Source organism: Salminus brasiliensis, chromosome 9 (genome assembly GCF_030463535.1).
Source record: "Salminus brasiliensis chromosome 9, fSalBra1.hap2, whole genome shotgun sequence".
Lineage (NCBI taxonomy): Eukaryota > Metazoa > Chordata > Actinopteri > Characiformes > Bryconidae > Salminus > Salminus brasiliensis.
Window position 1 is genome coordinate 12,576,484 of NC_132886.1, and position 27,834 is coordinate 12,604,317.

Here is a 27,834-nt window from a genome sequence, read left to right on the forward strand (position 1 = left end):
TATAATGCTAGTTTAACAGCTGAGTTGGGCGTTAAGGAAGTAACAGAAATGACGACTGGAAAAGTACAGCTATAATAAATGAGCTTGACATTTAGGTTATTTCCATGAGGTTTAGCACATGCTATTTGTTCTTGTTATTGATAGGCTGCAGTGTCAGTTTCTAGTTATATTGGGCCATCTATCCTGGTCGATTTAATTAGGGTATTGATGCCTGCACCTGATGCTTGAAGTTGTTGAAGTGGGAGAATCTCAGGGCCAGAGAGGAGCAGTAGTAGTTCTTACCCCAATGACTTTTCAAGCGATTTCACTGCCTTAGACAGATTTCCAGATTTCCAGTGTCGGAATAAAATCATTTGAGTCTTACTAGAGTTGCATTCCTGTCATCTTGATCATTTGGTGTAAGGTGGCCAGGATAGCGGTCTTATCTCAGTCTTTTTCTCATCTTGACGTGGGAATTGCGAATAACCAATAGGTGAGCTCTCTCCAGCACCAAACAGAAAGCAGCAAAGGCAGACTAGTTGCAGTGTTGCAAACAGTGATGCTGCAAGATTCTCAACTAACGTGTCATATTAATTTCGTGAAAATGAATCAATGGATTCCCCTACATAGATCACACAGAAATGTAAATCCACATCGTATATTGTATCACCGTTCACTAAGTGAAGTCTTGATCTTTGTGTGTATTTTTTACCCATAACTAATTTAAAACAAAATAAAAAAATCACAATCATACTATTTTTGCATGAAAACATGGATGTAATTAACACATTATACTTGTCCTATTGCATTAAAGTGTATAAAAATACATTTTATATATTGTGTCCAACAACTTACCTTTACTTTTATCTAAAATATTATTCATTATTTAAATATATTCATTACCTAAACACATTCACACATAATTGTTCCTAAGTTTTTCTGTTCATGGAAAGCAGAAAAGTAATATCCTTTCTTATATTATATATTGCTTTAAAAGTGCAACCCTGTTTCCTTTTAAAGGTAAAGGTGCAGGTATTTGACACTGTACAGCCAAATGTGTCCTCCGCATTTAACCCATCTGTGGTAGTGAACACACACACTAGTGAACTAGGGGCAGTGAATACATACACACCCAGAGCGGTGGGCAGCCAACTCCAGTGCCCGGGGAGCAGAGAGGGTAAAGGGCCTTGCTCAAGGGCCCAACAGTGGCAGCTTGCCAAGCCCGGGTATCGAACCCACAACCTTGTTATCGATAGCTCACCACTGCCCTTTTTTTTAACTGGTTATTTCATAGTTTAGGCAATGCTCTTAATTAAAATGCTCATAATTACACAATGCTCTTATTTTCAGGGGGATGTAAATGAGGAGGTAAACATTATAAGCCACTAACAGCACATATGAGAGTGTGTTGGGTACAGTGGTTTTCTGTGGGAAAGGTACGTTTTGCTTGCTGTTTAATCCTCAAAGCCTTTCAGGTTTTTATGCATTCTTAGTGACAGCTGTTTGTGTGGCATGATGATGTGTGGCAAAAAGTTCTCAAAGCGGTCAAGTAACTGTCAAGAAGTTACCTATCTATGGCAGACACCAATGGCTAGCAGTGTATGTCATCCTGACATCAAGTACAGATAGTCTTATTTATGTTGTGTACTTTTTGAACCACTGGTTTTCAAAGAACTGAACCTTGTTCATTATTTAAGCCATTGTCAGTTTCGAGTGTTTTCGTAGATTCACTGTTTTAATGATAATTACATTTTATTTTAGTTCCAAGGGCACCCCAGTTATGGGATCATCCCCATGAGGTTTTTTGAACAGTGATGTATTGTATGCTATAAAAGGAGTGCAAGGCATATATATAGATATATAATGTACATTATTTATGAATAAGGAGTTTATAACACTTTGTAGAGCACGCCTTTCATTGCTCATTTCAACAAGCTTTTCCATGCCTGCCGGAGATGTGCTGGCACTCATGCAGGCGTGATTAGTTTGGCAGACGGTGCCCCCCCCACTCCGGCACCTCCTTTGTAGAGTGGGTGGCAAGATGACAAGTAAACAATGCGTTAATTGTTAATGGATGCACCGCAGAAGAACAGTGCAACGTAATGTTGTGGCTCCGCAGACAAGGGACAGAGAGCATATGGCCACACACGCAGCAGAAGCGGTAGCACTACTGCTGCTTCTGCCGCTGCTCCTGCTTCTGCTTCCACTGCACACACATTTGTCCTGAGTCGTTCTGGGGAGTATGAGGAGAATTCTCAGCAGCAAGCCTAAACATAAAAGGGACAGAAAGCAGAAATAACATGCCATTGGCTCTGGTCAGAAAGCGTGCCTGGGTGGATGTAAAAGTGGTAGGACAGTATTACAGACCAGTCTGGGAGGACGGGATGTCCTTGTGTCTTTCAGTGTCGCACTGCACTAGAAAGGTTGACGTTTGCTTAGGTTTGAAAATGTGTTTCCTGTCCAAGTTATCCTGCTTTCCAAGAAAGCCTCAGAGCACCTGTCACCTCGCCATTGCTGTAACATACACTGACTTTAGTGCTGGAGCTGCAGCATCTCTTTCTTTTTAAAGGAACTGAGAAATTGTACCCTAAAATAGCAGCTTCAAAATCATTGCGATGCTCCACTGACCTGTAATAGGAAGAATGGCATCTCTGTCAGTCCCACTCTGGGCTCGATTGCTGCTACTGCACTATGCAGCTTTGGAACATCTCTCGCCAGAACTGCATAGCAGTGCGTACTGGTGGCTCAGTGGTTAGTACACCAGGTTGCTGATATCAGAATTTGTGGATTCGATCCCTGGGTTTGCTGTCACTGTCACTGTTGGGCCCCTGAGCAAGGCCCTTAACCCTTTCTGCTCCCTGAGCGTTGTAGCGGGGGTTGGGTTAAAACCATATCAGTCCACATGCTTCTTTCATTTCAGCTTGTCAACAAATGCACATATACAGCTGCTCATGAAGGGGAACTCAGCTGTTTGTATTTACAACAGCAGTGTGAAAGTGAATTGCACTCCACAACTCTAGGGGGAGACCAAAAGTAAAAAATCATGTCCTCACATAATGCTGCTTTAAAGAAACTAATAAATAAATAAATAAATAAAAATACAAATAAAATCTACTGATTAGTTACCTGTACAATTTGGTCCTTACAAAAGATATAGTTGATCAGCCAGAACGTGCGATGTCTAAAGTTTGCTACCTGTGTGCAAGTGATGCTAATACTATACTATTAGAATACTATATATATAATGCTTTTAGCCAATGTAGCTAAAAGCAGTGGTATGTTTTAAAGTGGGAAGGGTGTGGGGGAAGTGTATGGGGTTGAGTTATGTATATTTTTATAAAACATTAATGACTTTCATTACTTGAAATGAGATGAGCTACACTACCCTAAAGCAAATTGAAGCAAACTTCTGACAAAACAACATCGAGCATGGTCTGCACTCACACAGAGATGATCTGAACTCTGAAGAAGCTTAACACTACTGCTTTTACTTTGTTCAGTCTTTCTTGGCCTACTGACCTTCCCTCCTACCTTCTTACCTGTGTTTATTACCCATCATTTTCACTGTCCTTCTTTCTCTCTCTGGTCTGCTTGTCAGTTTCTTTCAGATTTTCACTCTATGAAGAAGAAGGTCTTTTATGAGCCGAATCCTACCTGACAGCCTGGTCCAATTTGAAACAGGCTGGAGTGTTTTAGACTGATCATTTTATATCAAGGCCTTTTTTACCAATAAAATATTCCTTTGAACATAATGTTCCTCTACAGGATTCATATGGTTCTTCATCTCACCTTCAGTTTAAAATCATCACTCTTTCTTGTTTTTATGGCTCTCTTTATGGCTTCTCTGCTTGAAGGAATAGTTCAGTGGAAAATCTAATTTGCCTTTTTACCGGAATTAACAAAATCCATGCTTCAGTATGATCCATGCTTCAGACTGTTATTGTTGCCAATGCACAAAACGTCTGTCCTCAGGAATTTAGGATTTAAACCCATCTGGTCACTGCACCCATCTTCAGTATCAGGATTATATCTTCCTGTAGCTTCCTGTAGCTGCCCACATCAGATTCAAAACCCTGACACTGGCCTACAAAGCCAAGAACGGACCGGCCCCTCCATACTTGATGGCAATGGTCAAAAGCCGATCCACACCTAGAGCCCTTCGAGCTTCAAGTACGGCTCGGCTCGACCCGCCATCCCTCAAAATCCGCTGAAGACAAGCGTCCAGGCTTTTTTCTGTCCTGGCACCAAAGTGGTGGAACGAGCTTCCCCTGGGTGTCCGAACGGCCGAGTCGCTCGCTGTCTTCAAACGCAGACTGAAGACCCTTCTCTTCCGAGAATACTTGGACGAGGAGCAGAGTACTATGGTCACCTTATTGACTTGTGCTTAGTAATGTCTAAACTTAGAGGTATCTTTGAACTATTAGTCTATTCTAACTAGCTAAGGTTTTCTTGGGTAAATAGCAAAGCACTGGATAAGAGCGTCTGCTAAATGCCTTAAATGTAAATGAGATAAATATCTGGATAAGTATCATTTAAACCAGGTACAAACCTGATCACTCAAACCAGTTCAGGAGGTGGTCTGATACACATTTGAGCCACATGTTATAGCAGGGTAGACACATCTGTCTCTCCAAGACTCATTCGACAACCAAAACACAAGTAACTATTGAATATTCCTTCCCACACAGCAATTGGATTTCAGTCTGACTAGCTGGAGACTCATCTGACTACCAAGTGTAAACACATGGCTAAAATCCTATCAGGAAACAATACACAGCGCAAATCAATGGGATACAAACTTCCATCACCTGTCATGTAGATAAGCTTCGCACCACCAGTAAAAACTAAAGACACAAGCGTTACACAAACAAAATGTCTTGACTGATTGATTACTTTTGTAGTTAGAAGAAAATAGCCACTTTTTCTTTAAGCTTCCTGTGGTGTGTTCATCTCTTTGGTGCTGCTGCAATTTTCCTCATTACAGCGGTTCACATCCAACACTCCATCATAACATAACATAACATACAAGTGAACAGAATGACAAAACGGACAGTAATGGATTGCAGTAGAGGGAGGAATGGAGAAAAATAAAATAAGCTAGTAAGATGTTTAAAGCACATTCCACTTAATGTTTGTTGGTCCAAAGTACAGCGTAATATTAAAAACAGTAAAGAAAATTATGACACCATGAAAACATGGATATACCAGCAGACTTTGGCCAGTGTCATGGAAAGACTAGTCTTGGAGCATCTTTTAGTGTTAGGTAGATATAAGGAATAACCAAAAGGCACTGTGAGGATGACCTCATGGGTCTGCTAAATTGCGCAACATAAAACCCAGGCTAAACCAAATCACTGCTACTGACTGGAAATTGGTTCCTGTCAACGTCTTTTACATAAAACCAAACAAACATTGTAAATAGACCTCAAGGAAGATTCTAAAAAACTAGAAAAATGTAGGATATGGGCCTTTGGATGTATCTTCATGGTAGCATCATTTGTGCTGGAGGAGATGTAGGTAGTGGGAGGGAAAAACTGAATAAGAAAAAAAGATCAATAGCATCATTTTCTGGTACATTGCACCATGCATGCTTGAGGATTGTTGCCCTATAGGGCCGCATCGCCAAAGTGCAGACTTGGAGGTGACCCGCACGGCTTAAGGTGCCATTTGGGATCTTATTTGATCCTTTATGTTATAAAAGTGTGTATCAGTTCTTTCTCTCATCTGTTTGAATTCAGCTCACTCCACAATTACATACATATTCTCTCTCCCCCCCTCTCTCTTTCTCTCTCCCTCTAATTGACCGTGCAAACATCTTACTTCAGAGTGTTTCTACCAGCAGCAATCAATACGGCCCGCAGGCCCATCACTAATGGTTGGTGCAGAAGCATATTATTATTCCTGAAAGCTGTTCTAAAGGCAAAGAAATATAGTACAACAGCGATGACAGTGTGGGGAGTGGTATTTTTAAAGGATTTTATAATCTTCCTTCCCCATCATGGTAAGAATAATAAAATAAAATCTGTTTAATTGTCATAAATTAACAATGAACTGGATCATCATCGCTTTGATGGCTGTGAAAGATGAAAAAATGAAGTCACTCTCGCAGAGAACAACAGAGCACAGTCAGAGCTAACGCTGATGTTAGCTGCGTTCCAAAGCCTAGGCTGCAGGCGAAGTAGGCTAGGAGTCAAAGAAGGCTGTTCCAAAGTGAAGAGCACTTCGTATACAGCCTAGAAATGCAGCCTACATTTAGAGCGGATGCAACTGATGTTATTTTCCCAGCCCTCTGTACACGTACAACATGGGAGAATAAAAGAGGAAAATTCTGCACTATAAAAGTGGGAAATGAGACCTCCAGAGCAGAGATCATTTAAAACGTTAGTTTTTATAGTAATAATTCATTTCTGTGAAGAAATGGAAAAGTACACACATTTCGCACCACAATTGCAGGAGGCAGGACCCTTCCGGTGAAGTCACCACACAGCCTGGCTAGACTGTTCCACCTGTGTGACCAGTACGCTACTAAGAAGCAGTTTTCCTAGGACAGTCCTACCGAAGATCCACCCTGGGTTGTGTGTATTCAGCAAAACAGCGCCACCAGTGGACGGGAGTCGTAAAATATGTACAAATATGTTCATACAGATGAAACAAATTTCTCAGGGTATACTTTAGTGTTATAGGTATGAATGCTAAGAGATCCTGTTGCTTAGCAGTCTGGTGGGGTGGACAGGCTAAAGAGGTGTGTGTGGGGAGATGTCAGGGGTAAAGACAAGGCAAGTCTCTAACAGCCATGTGTAAAAGCTCTGAAAGCTGTGAGGGAGGGAGTGGGTTCAGGAAGAACAGTTTGGCTCTGAAAAGCACTGAGAGAGTGTCTGCAACAGAGATGGGAGTATCTGAAGTCAGAAGGCATTTGTGGTGAACGTGGATGGAATCAGCTTGAGATGACTCAGTGTGATCTGAACAGTGAGGTCGAGTGTGTATGTAAGGAGGTAAGACTTCAGTAGCTGTATTATAGAGTACTTTGCCATATCTTGCTGACCAAACATGCCAATGTGACACGAAGAATGGCAGCTGGCAGACACCAATTAGCTTTATGTCATTTGCATATTGCTAGCAGGTAGCTGTTTGTTTTCATTAATTATTAGCAACACTAGCTTTTGTATTTTTGGTCTGAGCTAATAAAATTACCAGCAGCCTGCACATAATTCTGATGGGTGTGTGGGTGGCATATTTGTGTGAAAGAGGTTGGGCTGAGACATTGCCTTCAGGCCATGCTTTAGGCACTGACAGACCAACCAACAGTGGGCCAAACCCCTCACCAGGAGACCCAGCGAGGGATTTGACTGCTTTTTATTCATGATGGCACCAAATATGACTTTTCCACAGTATAACGTGAACATTTGCAGCCATATTCGCTAGTCTCACAAATGCTGGAGGTCTGCATTAGGATGAACGCATTAGGTCTATAAATAATGGTAATTATCAGACTCGCTCCAGTGGTTGGATTAACTGCCAGGTGCTGAGAGTTTTTACTGAAACTCGTGGCACCTGGCGAACATGCTTTTAGTCACAGTGTACCAAAGAGCTGGAATTCAGTACAGGAAACACTCACTGGTGTCAAACCTTTCATCTGTACTCTATCTGTAACTGCCTTCCTTTTTTTATTTGAGATATTTTTGTTTATTATTTTAGCCTTTATATTGCATTCATGTATTTTTTTGTTTATTTATTATTATTCACATCATTCATATTGTTTCTTTTATTATTCATATTAATATTATGATTAGTTTATTATTATCTATCATTTTAATGATTTAGCTTCATTTTAGTTTCCTTTTTGATCTTATTAATTTTTTGGTTGTTTACTTCAATCTACTTTATCTTTTTAGACATTTTAGACATTTTTTATTCTCATTCAGAAATTGGCTCATATTCTGATATTTTAATCTCTATTAATTTTTAATCTCTATTAATTTTTCATTTATATTTTTCATCATTTACTCTCACTTTTCTTTTACTTTTTACATCCATTGATTTCAGTTGATTAAATTGTATTTTTTCTTTCAATCTTTGTTTAGTATAAATACTTCTGAAAATAGGTGATGTATTTTTAATGTTGAAATTAAGTTTAATTGATTGATTGATTGATAGATTTTGTCAGTGTATTGTGTGATTTAAGTCAAAGTCTTGCCTTAGACTACATACATGGAGCTTAAGTCACTGTCCCAGTAAAACTAAAATGCTATAAAATGGTCTCTTTACACATTATACTTACATCCCCAAAACACCCAACCCACTAGCATAAGCCTTCCAAGACAAAAGAAAAAGCCTACTTTGCAAGAATATGGAAGAAAAGCTAATAAGGCTTCCAAGGTAACGCTATCGGGTGAAACACCATTCAGAGAAGGGCTGACCAGTGGAAACGCAGCTGTGGGTATCAGCATGTTGGCCAGTGATAAGATGAGCATTGAGTGGGTGCTAGGCTAAAAGCCAGTCCTTTCAACAAACTCTTCAGTTAGCTAACTGCACACTGTGCTCCGGACACGGAGAGGACTGCAACACCATCCAGGAAAATGATTTAATAATTATTATTTAATAATTATTCATTATAAAAGTTCTTGTTACAGTGTTATAAACTGTAAATCTATAAAAGCGTGTAGACAATTCCTTATATCATATTTTTCAGCATCATGTTTGCTTAGAGCCCCTGTATTTGAGTTCACTCCATTTTCTAAATTTCACTTTCTGGTGGACTTCCATATGATTCCGCTCTCAAACTCCACTTTTATCCTAAGCATTTGAGTTGATCCCATTTTCAGACCACTTCTCTCCTCTTGGAGCATTGTTGTCAGCCTGCGTCTCCTCCTTCCTGCCCCACCTCCTCCTGCGTCTTATTCCAATAATGGTGTTTCTGCTCGTCTTCCTCCTGCGGCAGCTCAAGCCCCTTTCCTCCGCCCGCGCCTTCTCTCTCGCTGCTCTCTGATGGCTTGACGCTGATGGAAACTGTGGGAGATGTCTGTCCTGCTGATAACGTTCCACCGCTTCTGTCAGGAGCTGCTGCGGAGTGACCACAGGCCAGCGGTCAGATGGAATCACTGCGGGAGTGTGTGTTTGTGTGAACAAAGGTGTGTGTGTATGTGTATGTGAAGGGTGAGTGAGTGAGTGAGTGGGCAAATTGACAATTCCTGTGTTGTATACGATGTTCAATTCCGCTCAATAAACTTGCATCTTGAAGGATGTTTGAGAGTTGGGGGTGTCCGTTCGTGTTACCTTCAGTCCTGCTCATGCATTATTAAAGTTGTGTTTTTGTCTGTGTGAGTTTGTGTGTGTATTTACTCATTATCTCTTGCTGTGCAGATCTGGTGCTGATTTCAGCCGTTTTATTACCATTTCAGCGGGAAACCTAAGTGCTCCGGCACATCCGTGGATGTAACAACTTTGGACACATTACTGAGAAAAACACTGTTGTGTTTACATGCCTAGGGGTGCTAAGACGAGTAGGATGTTGATAATTGATGAACAACTGAGACATAAATGTGCCCTATGTTGAAAACATTGATTGGCAGAGCAAAAGGAGAATACAGGGTATTTATGCAATAGCGCATGAAGTCGTGGTCCTCACAGTTCTGATAATAAGTCCCTGTTTTGACAGATGTGTTACCTGACGCTTGTTACTCTTGACTTTAACTAGTGGCTTGTTTTGTGACTTTCTAATCATAGCTAGGTTAGACTATCAAAGCGGGATTTACAGAAATATATTCGAGTACCGTTATCATACAATATTAGCCCTTAGTAGAATGTCTTTTAGTCAGTCATATTGCAGGGTCAGAACTATCTGTGGTTTGATTCAATGTTTTCTGTAGTTTTTGAACAACTGAAAGCAGAATTCAGTGGCATTTTAGCTTCAAATAACAGCTTCAGAATCAGGCTGATGCTTCCCTAACCTGTAATAGGAAGAATAGCACCACTGTTGTTGCTTCCCGCCAGAAACAGCACTATGTAAGTGGAAAGCAGGAAGGACAATGCTCACGAGAGGACAAAGACGACCTCCATTTGGTCAGAAACAGTTTGCAGAGAAGATTAAAGACCTTGCTCAAGAGTCCAACGGTGGCAGCTCGGCAAACCCAATGCTGTCATCAATAACCACTGAGCCAGCACTGTCCCCAACTGCGTAACGCTGCACATATTGTACACATTTGTGTAAAATACTGTTATATTGCTCTTCTTTGTCAGTGTACGTGCTTCTTTCAGCTGACGTTTTACTTCTACTCCTTACATTTTAAAAATAGCCTTAAAAAACGTATCTCGATAAATCTCACCATCTGAATTTGCAAATTTGATTGTGGTTGGATGAGAAGTATAAACGTACCATTTGGACCAGCAAGGACACAGCAGACATATGTAGCCTAGTATGAAGACATCCGTGGCAGAAATGAAAGAGAAATCAAGTGAAATGTTCCAACTACGCACCACATTTACATTCCAATAAAGCTTACTGATAACATGCCTCTGAAGTTTGAGTTTTTGCACCATTATAATGCTTATAGGCAGCTACTCATTATATTTTCCGCTCAATGAAACACATGTTAATGCTCAGTAGTTCACATAGATGCTCCTTTAATAAATGTGATATTACTAAAATGCATTCATTTCCAATGGGCAGATCTGTAGCTGAAACAGGCAGCCTAGTGCCTCCCAACATTTTAACATTTTAATAGAACATTTTAGTCATTATGGCTTTTAGAAAAATGTGTTTTTGGGGGGAAGTGGGGTAGTGCACTATATGCCCCGGTGGTGTGGCCTAAGCTTTTGACCATTGTTTTCCTTCCATTACTTTTACTTTTATACTTCAAGGAGTTTTGAAACCAGTACTTTTACACTTTTACTTGAGTAAAAAGTTTAAGTTAATACTTTAACTTCTATATAAGTATTTTTAAACCCTAGTGTCTACACTTCTACTTTTGTAGCTTGTCCAGGAGTGCTATATAGAACATGTCCATTAGTGTTGGCTTTAAATTCAAATTCTATGTTCTGAATGTAGGGGGCGCCCAGGAGCAAGAAATGCAAATTCTCACATAATGCTGCTTTAAAGGAGGTTAATAAAAATAAGAAATTATGAATGAATACTTCGAAAGTTCTTTTCTGTTATGTTTAAGTTTTAAGTTTGTGATTTGAACATGTAGCCCTTATGACTTCAGAAAAACCCTTATGACCCCCTCCTGAGGAGGAGTGCACATTCATTACACTACACATTACACTGTGGTATAATTGTACTCCACCGTGTCATCTGTATCTCTACATCTCTTCATTTCTGTTATTCCTTTCTAATGATCTATCACTGTCTCTGTCTCTAATGGGCAGGTAATCTTCAAATAACATTTATTTGTGTCTGTTAATAAACTGCCTAATTAATTCATCTTATTAAATGCTAATCAGATTACACGATGAAAGCAGATTAAAACAGGGTTACCTGCAGTGTTGCTTGCCAGTTGACATATGATAAGTGTTTTTCCTACCGTAATTGTTTACAGCATGATGCCCCAAGACTATATTGCCAAACCTTGTCACAAAATGATTGATTGACAGAGTAGTGAAGAATACATGAACCAGTGTTATGTAATCAGGATAGAAAAAACAATAAGATAAGAATATTCCACTAAGCTTCAGAAAAGGACTAAGATCCAGACTTGCAATAAATATAGCAAGATTCGCACAGAGCACAATTTATTGCAGCCCAGAGCACAATTTATTTGTTGGACTTCTTTGGTTGTTGATAAATTAATTCAGACATATATAAAGCTGCACACCAAATACAATTTTTTTAGATGTTAAAGATTTAATTGTTGTATTCCCCTCAATTTATTCCCCCCGCTCAACAAAAAAATATGAATTACTAATTACTAAAAATGTTCAAATTAAATTAAAATAAAAATAATACATAAAATCTGGACTGTATGCAAGTATTTACAGTTTTAAAGCTTTAGTTGTAATTAAAGCTTAAATTGAACCAAAAAGTTTTGTCCATGGGTTCCATGTTGGTCCCACCATGGTCAGTGATGGGACTAGGAGGGGTTAAACTATGGGCCCAATCTAGGTTGTAAGTCGCACATGGCATTAAGATGGGCCTCTTGTGAGATTAGGGTGGGCTTTAATGATTATGCATATTTGGGAAGCCAAACTGAGTCCCAGTAACAACACATGTACAAATCCACTCAGAGCCTGATCCTACCTAGAACCCACCTAGCCCACATTTCTCCCATGTGAGCTCCACATGAACACATTGGCCGGGCATACAGGACATACAGGTTTTCTGTCCCTTTTATCATAAAGGCCTCATCAAGAGCCAGTTCCATGGTCACTGTGTTTTCTGCACTCACTTTAATGAAGTAATTTGGCAGATGATTAACAGTCCACTCTCTGGAAAGACTATGCAAAGTACTGGAAGCATGCAAAGACGGGCCACTAACTAGGCCCACAAGACATAACAAACAGGGTTTAGTGGTCCCAGTAGAGGTGGGCTTTTTACCCTGACTTAGGATCCGTTTCAGTCTAAAATACATGCCATGGATGTTCTCAGATCAGCCTAAAAAAGGATCAGACAACACAAGCTTTTATTTATCTCGCTGAGATTCTCATTACAAAGTCGTGCACTTGTGCTGGTGGAACTGTATTATTTCAATGAGCGGATGCTGAAAGAACCCAGGGGTGGTTTTGAAAGCACAGCATTATTTCTGCGGTTGAAAGAATCACCTTGAGATTGATCTGACACTGGAGAGTAATAGGGAGGCGTTTGTGCATGCATTCAAGCTGTGCTGATCTGAAAGATTTAGTGTCACTGACAGCCATCTCAGTGAATAAGCTCTGCATAGTAGTCTGACCTTCGAAATGGCTACTTTAGTGGATTCAGGCAGTTGTGCCTTGCTCATCCTCCGTGTCTTGCTTATTCTTGCAGAATACAAAAGACCCTGTTTGATGGGTTATTATTATATGTTGTGCTTTCTGCCACTTGGCAGTGTCAAGAAGAACTCCGGAAGTGCTATAACGTCTGCAGTGGCAGCTGCAGAGCCAAAACGTATCTTAGTGTTCAGCCTGGGTGATGCAAGACAAATGTGTGAAGTGATCTTGAAGAAGGTCGGGAATGACTGATTATGTATGGAATGCTGCGCTTTGCCTATTGCCCTACTTTATTACATTGCATTATCTAGAATGAGCTATAGGGTGTTTAATACGTCTGTATAAAAACCTTGGTGAGATGAATGGTTTATTGTAGTACCATGATATGTACATGTCATCTGGTACATAGAAGATCCAGGTTTGCCCTGACTGCTTTTGCTCTTTTAACCTGAGTTCAGTTTTTCAGAAGATGTTTGTGTATAGTTTCATTCAAAATGATTCACCCCCATTGCAGATTAGACACTTTTAATAACTACTGCAGTCTCAGAATTTTTCAACCCTTTCAGGACAAAGATCTTCAGTACTTATTAGAGCATCATTTTGCTGTTATGGCCTGCTGCAAACATGATGCATAGCCAGACACCAGCTTCTGGCAGCAATCCTCATGGGCAGTGGCCTCCAGTTCACTAATACGCTTAGGTTTGGTGCTGCAACCACCTTCTTTCAAGGTGCATATATTTGTCAGTGTACTGTGTACAGCGACATTTGTCCTTCGCATTTTACCCATCTGTGGTAGTGACACACACATACACACACATACGAGTGAACTAGGGCCAGTGAGCCCACACACACCCAGTGCAGTGGGCAGTCAACTCCAGCACCCGGGGAGCAGAGAGGGGGAAAGGCCCACTAAAAATTCCACCAAAGATTCTCTATGGGGTGCATGTAAGGCCGCTGTAACGGCCACTCTAGAATCTTCCAGGACTTCTTCTGAAAGCAAGCTTTGGTGGACTTTGGTGGACAAAGGAAGCCAATCAGCCCCAGAACATCATTGAGCCACCTCCATGCTTAACTGTTTCACTCCCCACAGAACAGAATCCCAAAATTCCTGTGGTTTATTTATGTTGTTTTGAGCAAACTGGAGATGACATTGTTTTGCGACTTACTGTGCAATCTCAAACCTCAGTGCGTGCTGCCACCAAATATTGTCGTAGGTCTTTTGCAGTCACTCAAAGGCTTTTGATCACCTGCCTCCTCTGGAATCTGGTGGCAGCTGGTGATAGATTCTTTTTAATGGAGCGTTGTGTAGCCAGTGTTCCTGTAACTTTTGACTTGTGATTTTCTCTCAGCCTTTTGGACAACTCTTTTAACTTGCCATATTTCTAACATGCAATCAAACGTCACAGTCAACAAACCACTAGCTAGTCCAGGTATTAGCGAGCGAATTCTCAGTGTCTCTTTTTGTGCTAGTTCAGTTCATGATAGCTCAGCCAGATTTATCCCAAAAAACATCTAGTCAATGTCTGGTGTTGGGGGAGTGGGAAGCACTGTCCTTTAGCTGGTCTACCAGCATGACCAAGCAAGTTGTCCATTATGACCTGCATGACTGTGCTGGTCCACCAGTATGACCATCTGACCAAACAGCAGTTTTACCAAAGTGGTCATTCATACTGATAGAACATCTAGTCCATCAAACACACACTATGCTGGTCAAGAGCTGCTTAACCAGCTGGCTTACCAGCATAAGTTATGTTGTCTACTGGACGACCAGCTGTCTTGACCATCATAGACCATCTTACACCATCCAAAACCAGCTTGAGCTGGATTCTTCAGCTGGTATATAGATACAATAATATGCCTCTTCTTCAGTTTGTGTCCTCAAGGGAAGAGAGAGACATATGTTGTCCCATGCCCCAATTGCCCCTTCCTTTGCTTCCTTTTTTTGATTGCTGTGTCTGGATAGATTTGGCTCCCTCCTGTCAGTTCATCTCTTTCCAGCAGAACTTAATTTAGTGGTAACCCAAAGCTTGTTTTCGTAGTTGATGTTAATCTTGATAGGGGGCTGGACTCTGCGAGCTCCCGGTGAATTTGATAGTCTCAAAAGACCAAAATGAGTTTCCTGCACTGGCCATTTTTCTGTCAGCACAGGCTGTAATGTAGCCCTAATGGCCTTGATTTGATGTTCTTGCTGCCACTGGTCTGGTGATAAGGGCCAGCATGCTTGCTGTGGTACATCCTGGTTGCTGTAACTGCATGTGGAGAGCAGCACAAAACATATGGATTTACTCTCCACACATCTGGCGTCGGGATATCAGTCCCAGCCCTCAAGAAGGGGCTAAATAGATATTTGTGTGGCTGAGAAGATATGGAATCACTGAGGGACTGAATTCTGTTTTTTTATTTTAATGTTTCATAGCCATCTTGAAATTTAGCCATATCCACTTGTAATTGTAGGTAAAGATTAGTTGAGCTGGGGGCGGCCGTGTGATTATTCCATGCATCCTGGGATAGAGGAATTTAAGCTTAGACAGCCATGAAATGTCAGTCGCACCAAGACGTGTCGACTTTGTGTGGCGTAATACATGTTCTCACTCCTTCCACCATTGTTATTCACTCCCTCCCCGACAGACTCATCACTTCAGAGTAGAGCTGCATTGGGCTGGGCTGATGACTAATGCATTGGTAGTGCAGAGGACTCTCCAACTCAGACATATCACTGTCCAGTGCTCTGTTGCATCCAATTCAGTGGATATCTTTGTAATTACCCAGTGAGTTGACTCTGAAATGTTAAGCAGTGTTCACACAGTGTATTGCATTGTGAGAGGATGCCAAAATAGACTGTTGTCATTTGCCGCACATTTGAAGCTCAGCACAACAGAGTGTGAAATTTCAGTGCATTTTAACTTTTGTGGCTGTGCTCCACAAAAACCTTATATCACCAAAATACCTTAACTCTTAATGGAAGTCAATGTAAAAAGCTTTTATTTCAAGAAATGGAGCATTTCAAACTACACTGATCAGCCATAACTTTAGTAATATTGAGTAGGTCCCCCTCGTGCCGCAGTAACAGATCTGACTATTCGAGGCATGGGCTCCATTAGACCTCTGAAGATGTCTTGTTGTATCTGGCACCAAGACAATAGGTGTAAATTGTGAGGTGAGGCCTCCATGAATTGCATCGATGAGCCCTTTACGGCCAGGATTAGTTTTACATAGAGAGGTGGTGTAATGTAATTTTACTACAGGACGTCTATAAAACTGTGCTGCTGTCACCTCCACCAGTGCTGTGAATAGCACTGATGAAGTATTACGCATGATAACCCACTAACCCTGGTAATAATGAATTTTTACTTTGACAATTAGCAGGCTACATAACACATAGGTAGCCTACAGCTTATAGCCAATAGCTACATAGAAGCAGTGCGCCTCTGAGGAGTCCTTTGGCTCACCTTCTGGGTTTGAGTGTCGAACAACATCTGAGGTTTGCCACAGACTGAATGACCCGAGGTATCTGTGCCAATGCCTCCTTAAGCGCCTCTGTACATGTTTTCCACAGGATTTTTGGAATATTTACCCACATGTCGATGTGTGCGGATTCATATAATATGAGGTTTTTCATGGCTTCATAATCTTTACTGATGCAGACTGCGGAGATTCCTTAAAACTGACTGACATGGTGCATTCAGGACTAAAATAACTGAGAAACTCATTACCCGGCCTCCCCATGTACAAACACTTTTTTCTGAATAGGGCAGTGCCCATAACCTTGTCACCTTTTAACCAGTTGTCCTTTTCTTGACCACTTTTGATTGGTACTGACCACTGCAGACCTACCTGATGATTTTTTTGGAGATGCTCTGACTCAGTTGTCTAGCCATCATAATTTGGTCCTTGTCAAAGTGACTCAGATTCTTATGCTTGTCCATTTTTCCTGCTTTTAACACATCACCTTCTTTAAGAACAGTCTGTTCACCTGCTGCCAAATGCATTCCACCACTTGACAGATGCCACTGTAGATGGAGATAATCAATGTTTTTCACTTCACCTGTCAGTGGTGGTAATGTCATGGCTGATGGGTGTATGCCGAAGTGAAAAATGGGCAATTTTCTTTCACATGACAGCAACAGTATAATTATTTAATGTGCATATACACAGTCACAGTGTTAGTATAGATTAAGTGCATTGATTATGGATTAAGGATTTTGTTAGCTTACGGACTATGTATGGAACATTGTGTATGAAATCTAAACATACATTAGGTTAAAGGGAAGTGAGGTATGTCAAAATCCCTCTATTAGTGGGCAGCTGCTGTTTAACTGTGAGGCTGTCAAATGGTTGTACTACAATCTGAAGCTAAACGTGAAAATGCTTAATGGTTCCTATGTTTCCTCTCCAATTTTGTCATTTTCAATTTCCAACAACTAGCTAGGACGTCTCTTATGACATGAGTCTACCAGTGATGGGTTGCTTTCAACCTGTAGCTAATGCTACTTCAACACACTTGGAGGAGAACACCACTAACCCTCAGTTCTGTTAAGTTAGCTAACAGACGCCTTCACTGGGGGCAAGAGAGTAACACTCCTACCCACCCAGAGACAGTGAGGTCAGTCATGCTTTCTGGGACACCCTGTCATGGATGGTTGTGACATAACTGGGGATCCCCTATGATAGAGCTATTGATATTTTAATAGTCCTGGACATGCACACCATCTTCAGACTAATATGTCTTAAAAATAATAATCTGTTAAAAGAATTTGATAACATTCTGTATAGCTTGTCCAATCTCACAACAGCTCCTGTAAAAGAATGCATTCATGGGAAGAGCATGGATGCATCAGTTCAGAACATCACATCACTGGGAAATTGAGCATGATGTTACATAACCTGCATAAAATGCTAAAACCAATTTACCAATTTTAGCACAAAGAACTTCAGAGCTTTTTCTTACTCTGTGTGCGTTTCCATGCTAATGTCCCTTCACTCTGCGAGGCAACACTGTCAGCTCTGCAATGCTGTGAAATTCATTAGCATGAAACTCATTTCTCCAGCACACTTTTGAGTGTCCAATTACCAATGTCCAGATTCCTCAGGTTTCTCCTGTAGGCTCAGTGGCACACTGTGATGTCTTGAGACGGCGGCTTCTCTTCTCTGTCAATATGTGACCAATATGTCGTCTTGCTTCTTCCTTATTAATCTTACTCCCATGTCACAGTGAATGTGTGTGTAATAGCAAGCACAGGAGAGAGACAAAGCAGCATGGGATCACACTTCAATGACAGCCATTGCAGATCACTTTAATGACAGACAGAAACCTGCAATGAAAATGAGGCGAAACAGAATATCAGCTGGTCCCCAGCATTTGAACCACTTACTGTGTAATTGTGGCGTTTCTGGGATTTGGGTGCACTATTAAAGTCTGCCACGTACACCAGTTGCCCGGGGTTTCTCTGAATGTCATTGTAATTAGGCTATATTTGAATACCAGGCATAGGAAGATGAGGAGATATACAAACTCACACAAAGGCGAGTAATTAAGTGCAGCATTAAGTGGTGCATGTAGATTTAAATGAGGTCTTGAGTGTAAGATACAAGCCTCTCATTTCTTTCCAGATGAGAAACGAGGTAACGGAAAGCATAATGTTGCCCACACCCCTCACTGCGTGGCTATTTTTCTCTTCGCACTTTGCATGTTATTCATGGCCATGTAAGACTGTTTGGGTACATAAGCCAAGCCCTAAGGTCAAAAAGGTCAAATCTGATTTTCAAATGGACTATGGTTTAATGGTTTGTCCTTTTCAAAGTAACACAATCACAAAAGCCTGATGATTAGCTGATGAATTTAATCACAGAATTAAGAATAAAGGTTCCTAAACAGTTCTTGACCTGGTCATATGGTTCAACAAGGAAACAGTTCCTTATTATAGAACAGTAAATTGATATGGAGCTGTTTTTCAGAGAATTATGACCTGAAAGGTTCTTTAAGGAACCTACAGTTGCAAGAAAAAGTGACTTTATCACCTGCATTTCTGCATTGATTACTGATTGTTGAGCACATTGAGTAAAGAATTGCAGAGCAGACTAGAAAAAGTAAGTGGACCCTTGAATTTAACAGCCTCCACCAAACATTGTCTGTAGCTGCAAATAGATTTGCACAATTTAGGACCATTCCTCCTTGCAAGCGTCTTTCAGTATTCTGGGATGCCTTGCATGCACAGCTATCTTTAAAACTTCGATCATGCCACAGCAGTTTTTAGGGTTTTGGTCAGGGCTCTGCCTTTCTGAAACACAAATATTAATGTCACTCAACATCTCCTCAGTTCATTGTTCTCTCAGTGATAATAGTTTGGGGCCTGGAGACTTTGTGGCCATTGTTCTCTCAATGATCACAAAGTCTCCAGGCCCCAAACTATGATGCTCACTCTACCATGCTTCGCAGTTTTTGCAAAAAAAGGGTTTACATTTGTTCACTTCTGTCTCATCTGTCTATAAAGAAATTCATAGAAACACTGTGGAACATTCAGGTGGTCTTGGGCAGACTTGATATTGCTCCTTTCTTCACTTACGTTTTCTATCCTGCACTGTTGAGATTTACTCAGTGCTCAATAAGAGACATGAACAGTGCAGCTGTTTGTGTGTTAAGTTTTGATAGACTGTTTTTGTCTGTAATAGTGACTTAAATAATGACCAGACCACATTTTATTAGTAATGCATTTATTAGTAGTTATTATTTTATTAGTAATGCATGCAGAAACCCAATTCCCAAATTCTCACTTTCTTTTCTTGCAGCTGTAAAATGGTTCTTCTCTGGCATTACTCTGAAGTTGCCACTTGTTACGCCTTTATTTTTAAGAATACAAGTTAAAAACTAAATTAGTGTAGTGCTGCACCCAGACTAGAAAGACACCAATGTGGAGGATTCATTTATGTTTAATTACAGTTTGGAAGGACAGAGTGAAGGGGACACTGAGGCATTGTAGGAGTGCTGGAAAATGCCAAGAGTTGAACTTCAGCCTTCTCAGGGGACACATTTTGTGCTCTTTTGCATTTATTTCCCAATTCTCGTTGTCAGTAGCCTCAATTTGTATTTTTAATTTCGGACCATAGGTGTCCTCCTCATTAGTGAAAACTTGGCTTTAAAAGCCTCTAAGCGTCATTAACTTTATACCAAGTTTCCAGCTATTAGTATTCTTGTTTTGTGGCTGGGTGTAAGTGTGTGTTTCTGTGCATATATTTGATACTCTTTACACACTCTGAGGAGTCTGACTTGGACGCTAGTTTGACAGTCCCGCCCCCGTCTAATTGCCTCCCTTGCTGCTCCCTCGGTCCACAGGCTCAGGCTGAAAATGACAGACTAATTGAGTAAGCTATCATTTGGGGGACAGCAGCCACGGCTTGCCAGTGTAGTACCACCAAACGCAATGTGTGGGTGTCCAGAGTCCAGAGCTAGGGCTATTGGCATCAAGCTGTCAAAATCAAGTGTGTTTGTTTGTTTGTGTATATGTGTGTGTGTGTGTGTGTGTGTGTGTGTGTGTGTGTGTGTGTGTGCACATGTATTTTTGTACATTTTCGGGACAGAAAGTCTTGGTAAGCCAGAGAATAACAAGGCAAACCTTGAATATCGGGACCTTTTTAGAGTTTATACTACAGTTTTTTTTTAAGTAATTCTTCCAATAATACAAATAAATAAAATATTCATAATTAAAATATATATATATAAAAATGTACATTATATCATGTCATGATAAATGGGCCAATAGAAATGTGCCAGAATGACATGGAATAGAAACTCTGTACATTGTCTTCTGCATGACAGCATTGTATATACTTTCAAAATGAAAAGTTAAATAAACTTAACAAGTGTACTCTAAATTCTGATTAATCTAATAAAATAATCTGCTAGAATATATATATATATTTTGTTAATAATAGAGCTTCCCTGACGCTTTTGACAAGAACTAAAATAAAAGTTGCTTGGTCTTTGACCTTTGCAAAGTACTGTATGACTCCACATTCTGACACTGTGCCTGTAGAAAACACAAACTGTGTGTGTTTGTGCATGAGATGCCATGACATCAAGTGTTGTGATTTCTATGCCATGTCCGGATCAGTCCGTGTCAAACCTGGCTCTCTGGGTTGGCTTGTCTGGTCTGGGTGCTCCATTTACTGATACCTTGCGATATGGCAGTGGTGCAGTTCTATGATACCTTAAGGATGTCTTTTTAGTGGCGTGAAGGACAAATGGTTAACCCTCAGGCAGGACACACACACACGCTGTCAGTTAGCCGCTTGCACACTCAATTAAGTGTTTTAGTTCAGTATGCTGATAAGTTTGTCACTCTTTCTCTTTTCCTGTCTTATGCAGTCTCCCGGTACCCAGAAGGCTTTACAGTTTGCCTTTCCCAGAGGTTCTGTCCCTCTTAGCAAAGAGCAGGACCAACTAATTAAAAGTGGTCTGGAATATGCCAGAAGCAGAGGCTCAGCGAGATGTTGTGGCAGGATAATGTGGTGTAAAGGGCATTTGGAATATAAAGATTCCACTGTGACATTCATGCCACAGCCAGCGAGCAGAGGTGAGTAGAAGCTCCTGAATCCAAACTCTAGTAAAAGTACGTCTGGTCTTGAGTTGCAGTTTTCAGCAGTGAAGTGATGTTGCATAACATAATGTAACACAATAAAAAAAGGCAAAAGAAAATATTACTGCATATTAATCACTGAAATGTGACTAAATATAACATCGATTTACTTTTATTTGCTTTGAGGAAAGTAAAGTAAACTATTTAAAAATACACAATACTCAAATTCTTCAATCCATACCTGTCTGTTACCCTGCAATTTGTTTAAACGCGCACACACACACACGGGCACAAACCTGACTCAACATCACACACCTATACAGAGCTCTCTGAGCTTGAATGCATCATTGCTGTTAATAAAAGCAATTGCTAGGCCTGCTTTAACTGTAGATAGATAACATGTGTGACCATGTTTCACACGACAGCTTGCTTTTGTTAATAATGATTTGCGCTGTGTAAACAGTGCACATTCATGGGCACTAAAAAAAATCAGCAAATAATAACATCTATTAAGTGGCTTGTTCATTCATGGTGAAGCTTGACAGGGATCGTGTCAGGGATGAGCCATGAGGTCGGTTTAATGGAATTGGATTATGACATTTCTAATCCAGTCTTATTTCATGGGTTTATCCACATCACCGCACTATTTAGGAGTATGATAAGACATGAATAGGATTTCTTTAAAGTGGCAGTTCGGCCAAAACATTTTTTATAAGATGCCATAAAACCTGTTTATTGAGTATTTTAAGTATTTTATTCTTTGATGTAAAAATAGTAAGTATGTGAAATTGGTAGATATGATTTACAAGCCTATTTACAACCCTGTTATTTTGCCTCTGAAGAAAACATGCTGGTTTTATTTTTGTGATGAACTTGAAGAAAAAAAAAAAAGCTTTTATTAGCTTTTATTGGCTGGTTGACGGCACTGCAACAGCTCACAGGAGCCATAGTTTTAAACACGATAAGGAAAACATTTATTTTTTTGTTATATCCATAAAAAATATACACATGTTTTATAACATTAATTATTATTCTTATTTTTTTATCTTACCAGATATATTTGCTGACCTCCTATTGTGTCCTCACAGCACAGTGTGTGAAAAGCAAGCTAAAGAGACTGTAGCTGGGTTATCTTTTAGCCTTGCCCCCACTCTCTTCCCTGGGTTTGGCTTTCTCAAGTCATACTGGAAAAAATATATATAAGCTGTTCCTTTTTGATGCATGTTTGGCTACGGTTTGGTAGTCAGTTGAGGAAGTGATGGTAAAAGCCTGTCAGCTACCGAGAGCTTCCAGCATAGCGCAGATTTCTGTTTGCTTTTTCTGGCTTAAATATAAAGAATCAAGACTTGAGTTTTGGAATTGACCTGTTTTCCAGCACTTTTCCCGTTTGGACTGTGTTGGCTAAGGACCACAACAGTGTTTGAGGTTCACGGTATGTCAGTTTCATGTAATGAACTATGTCCAGGTTAATACAGTTTTACATCATAGATATGCTTTAGATGTTGGTTAGTCAAGTTTTGCGCTGGAGCTACGAGGGTAATGTGGCTAATAAGTATAAAGAGCTTATTGACTCCAGGTAGCATTGTGCAGACTGTTTGAAAGAGTACTGGTTAATTAAGCAATCTCAAAGAGACCTGCTAATGTATAGATGGAAATTAAAGCTTTGAGAAGGAGGCTACCAGGGTTGCTTATTTATTATTTTGTAGCCTAAGCCATATCCATATGTGTCTTTGGTAGCCACTCCTTCAATCAACCCGTTCCTGCTTGGAAATGAATGATTGTGTAAATCAGATTTTTCACCAAACTGTCACTTTAATGTAGGCAAACACAGCACTCTGTTGGAATCTGTTGTCCCATGCTTAGGCTGTCTGTTTTCGTATCCCATTACCCAGTTTGTATTCAGTTTTTGTCATTAATATGCATCATAGTGGGGATCAGCAGACAGATGCACTTAAGCTGCCTAGTGGGACGACATGCTTGACAATTCAAGGGCAAAAAAATGTCCAACTGTGTCTATTTTTCAACTTTATTTATATTAGGGAGAAATGAAAGAATTTAGAGGGCTGAGTTGCCTGCAACCTCTTATTATCAGCAGTGAGAACAGTTCGGCTGTGGGAGTCCTCTCCGATTATTCTTTAGCCAAATGGAGGTGCAGAAAGCACTCCAGCCATGGGAAACGACTCATTATGGTCGATCCCGACTCGCTATGTGTCAGTCAAATCAGCCCGTGGCTCTGAAGGACGGCAGCCAGCAATCTCGGTCAACCACTCTCATCTCCCAACCCCCGGCCGCGCCTCAAATGGCTCATATGAAAGTGCTGTCTTCGCTGATGATAAGCCACTGCAGACCAGACGAACGCCACACAAGCAATTAAAGCACTGATGTCATTTTGCACTCTGCCTTTGTCACTGATGAGACGGGAGGAAACTGAGAAGTCGCCAAATGGATTTCATGTTGCTTATCAGAGGGGCAGAGCACAATGGATGCCAGGAAATCATCATCATGGAGTGCCTGCCTCTGTAGCATCGCTGCTTTTAGCTATTAAACTACTCAGCTGCAAAGGAGACACGCACTTACTTTAGGGCTGCTGCGGTGGCCAAAAGTCAGCCTGGCCTTTCAGCCCTGCTCATCTGTCCCACATTAAGTGATTCCTCATTAAATGAGTGGTTTGCCATACATGGACTCTTGTTCAGTGTGGTCAACTTGGTCAATTTGCACTTTGTCTATTAGTTCATTTGTTAGTGTGGGCCATGCTCTGAGATGGCTTGGAGTCTGGGTTTGGCTTTCCTGTGGTCTGCCAGACCACCCCAATCCCCCTGGTTGGTGTGGTGAGTGATGACGGAAACTCATAGAGTTGGACTGAGAAGCAGAGTCATATAAAACAAAATTCAGTTATGTCATAACTCCACTAATTGAGGGGCTTCCATTGTTAATGTTGTCTTCTGTAAGCCTCCAGATTTCTCTGTCTGAATGATGAAGTCATCAGGGAGTGACATAATGTCACTGTCATGCAAAAACCTGGTATTGACTTGCAGTAAACCTTCTCTATTTTTACTTTTTGACAAAGTTTGAATCTGACTGTTGTTCTTTGCATTGGGTCATGTAATGATGAATAGACCAATAGAAAAGTTTATGGGACCAATTGGAACTGTTATAGAAAAATCTTATAAAAAGCTTCATTTTGGAGCAATCCTATCGGTCCATTCATCATGAAATGTTTACAATTTAAGGGACTGCCAGATTTACATTATGTCAAAAATTAAAAACAACAAAAAAAATTTAATTTTTATTAATTAAAAAAAAAATTAATCTAAGATTTAGATTGAATTTTTTCCCAACATTGACGCTATATGACAATATTTATTCCTTCATGCTATCACAAATGGCCAAATCATCTCATTTTATTTAAACTCAATTTTTACTTTTACCACATCAGCCCATTTATTTCATGCCAGTATGAAAATGAATAATAATAATAATAATAATAATAATAATACGATAAAAAAATAATCAGTTGCAATAAAAAAAGACTATTTCACTACAGTGTTCAGTCCTTCTGGTGTGTCTGACAGGGTATAATTGTATGTGTAATTGATTTGATTATTGATTTATTTAAGTTAAGGCTTTTGGACTTTTCAGAATACTGACAGAACCTGTGAGCAGTTAGCTAAGGAGGGAAGCAGTTTGACCAAGGGTTACATGTAAATGCAGGTACATAGATCAATTGTGGTGGTGAGCAAGTGGGACTTTGAAATACATATTTTGAGATGGTTTTAAAAGCTAGATTTTGTAAATTCAATTTAAACCCAATTTACAAATATTGGCCGAATGTACTTTTCAGATCCTAAGACACACACACACACACCCTCCAAGGGCTGCCAATTATCACACACTGAGCATCAGACTCATGCAGTTAAGTCTTCTCTCACAGTCTCACACCACTTTTGACATTCCTCACACGTATTTATTATTCACTCAACTGAAGCTCCTTTCCAGCTACCACTCCAGCACCAATGTCTGTCTTCTACGCTCATTGAAATACAGGAGTGGAAGTGCAGTACATACACACTCAGCTGACCATCAGTGGATTGTGTGTTGTGTGTGTGAGAGGGAATAATTCAACTGTTCTTGCTGTGTAATTGATGTTAACTGCACTGGGCGGACAGCCAGCATCATCCACCCAGGGAGCCAAAGGTGATTGGTCAGTGTGAGCTGGCGGCCCAGTGCTAACCGATGGGATTCTGGAAGCGACCTGGAAGACCTTGCCAGATGGCTGCTGTCAAATTCATCTCGAACGCCTCTGGTGACTTTCAACATGCCCTTGATCTTCATGATCTTCCTTACTCTGTCATGTTTGCCTTCCTTTTTTCTGTCTTAACAAACTGATTTTTCATACCCCCGGTCCAGGGTGTGCCATGTGCCAGTGTGTGTGCAGTAAGGCAGCCGTAGACCTCGTTTTTCATTTGCAGTATTCAATTTTATTCAGAAGACAAGGACAATATGTGCATTCCTGCCAGAACTCACAGAATGCTCTGAATCCCAATGTCTTTAAAGGCTGTTGTGAACATTTCTGTTAGTCGCTGAGTTGTAAATAAAGTCATGGAGTACGATTAGAGGCATGGTGGCGTGGCAGGTAGCTAAGGTTGTGGGTTCAGTCCTCGTTCTAGGTGCCGTCTCTGGTTTGTTCTGCTTGTGTCCGTGTAGATTTCTTCCAGGTGCTCTGGTTTCCTCCCACTTCCCAAAAACACATGGTCAGTGAATTGGCAATGCTAAATTGCTCCCTATAGGTGTGAGTAAGTGTGAGAATGGATTTGTGTGGTACCCCTTAGAGGGCTGTCACCCTGTCCAGCACCTATTTCTGCCTTGTGCCAAGTGTTTCAGGATAGGGTCCACACCCACTGTGACCCTGAAAACCAAAACCAAAAAAAACCCAATGTGCATTGGTGCACTGTAGAGAAACCAAGTAATATTTGAGTCCTCTATCCAAATGTGCTGCAAGTTGGGTTAGAGCAAAAATCTGGACTATCTGGGGGTCCCTGAGGACCAGCGTAATTACCAATGCTTCAAAGCAAATTTTTTGTTTAAAATGACCACTGAAGCTACTTGTGACTTCTGAGTTCAGTGTTCAGTGTTCACCGCTTAACAATGAAGCCCCCAAATTGAGAGCACCAATAAATTTTCTATACACAAGCTCCTGCTCAGGTTCAAACTGACTCCAGTTCAATATGGTTTGTGGTTATCTTTACAAAATCTGTAACTCATGCCAAATACTCTCCCTAAAGTCCCCTACAACAGTTTCCCAACATCATACGCTGGATCAAACTCTTGCGTCTGACGAAGTATGCACACACCTACACAAGTCCAAAATGTGTCAGTGTTTAGTGCAGCCGTTCAGCCCATTTGAGTAGGCTGATTTTAATGATGTTTTTACCCCCCTAAATTGCTAATGACTTTTATTCCCACAGCATGGGGTAATATCGCCACCTCAAAGAAAATGGCAGCTGTTTTTTTTTGTTTTTATTAGAAACCACAGGTTTCATTACTTTATGATGATTAAGTCAATAGACTGAATCGTTCTCATCCAAACTAAAGCATTCAACCCTTTGTATTCCTTCGCATATAAAATGAAATGTTGTATTATACAGAGTGAGTCACCTTCCAACCCCCCAATTCCAACCCACCAATTTGCTATAAGCTTTCCCTGAAATTGGTTCTGCAGTTATACTGTACTTTGTGTACTTGTACTTTTCTTCATAAGTTGGTACTGTCAATTAACCCACCCATTCAGAACTCCCCCTAGCACTAGCAATGCTCCCAACACTAGGAGGATAAGGACTTATCACATGTCTCCAAAACGTGCAAAGCCAGCCACCCAACTGATCCCTAGCTCCATTGCCCCAGCTAGCAGATGGCGGGGTTGGCCACCATCTCTTTAAAAATTATGAGAGGAGAAAACGCCAGCTATTCACCAAAGAGAGCACGGACTCTGGACACTGATGGGATTCAAGCTCACAACCATGGTGGTAGCACATTAGACCACTCTGAGCCACTCTGAACCCCCCTGATAAGGGTTCTTAGATTTGTTAATAATAGAGGTACCCTTTTTGTTACTATATAGAACAATACACGTAAACATAATTGATACTTCTGAGTGGATCAGCAGCTGAGCAGCTTTATTTGTAGTGATAAATGTGAACCAAACAGACTGAACCAAAACTGTTTAGTTCCCTACCCAACCCGGTTGGGGGGGGGGGTGCTTTCTGGAGTACAGACATACCCAATCTGAGGAGTAAGACCTGTTGAAAAAAGCATGAATCTTTTACATTTATGCCAACGAATAACAGAAAAAATCCTGTTGTATTTGGGACTGTAATGAAAAATGTAC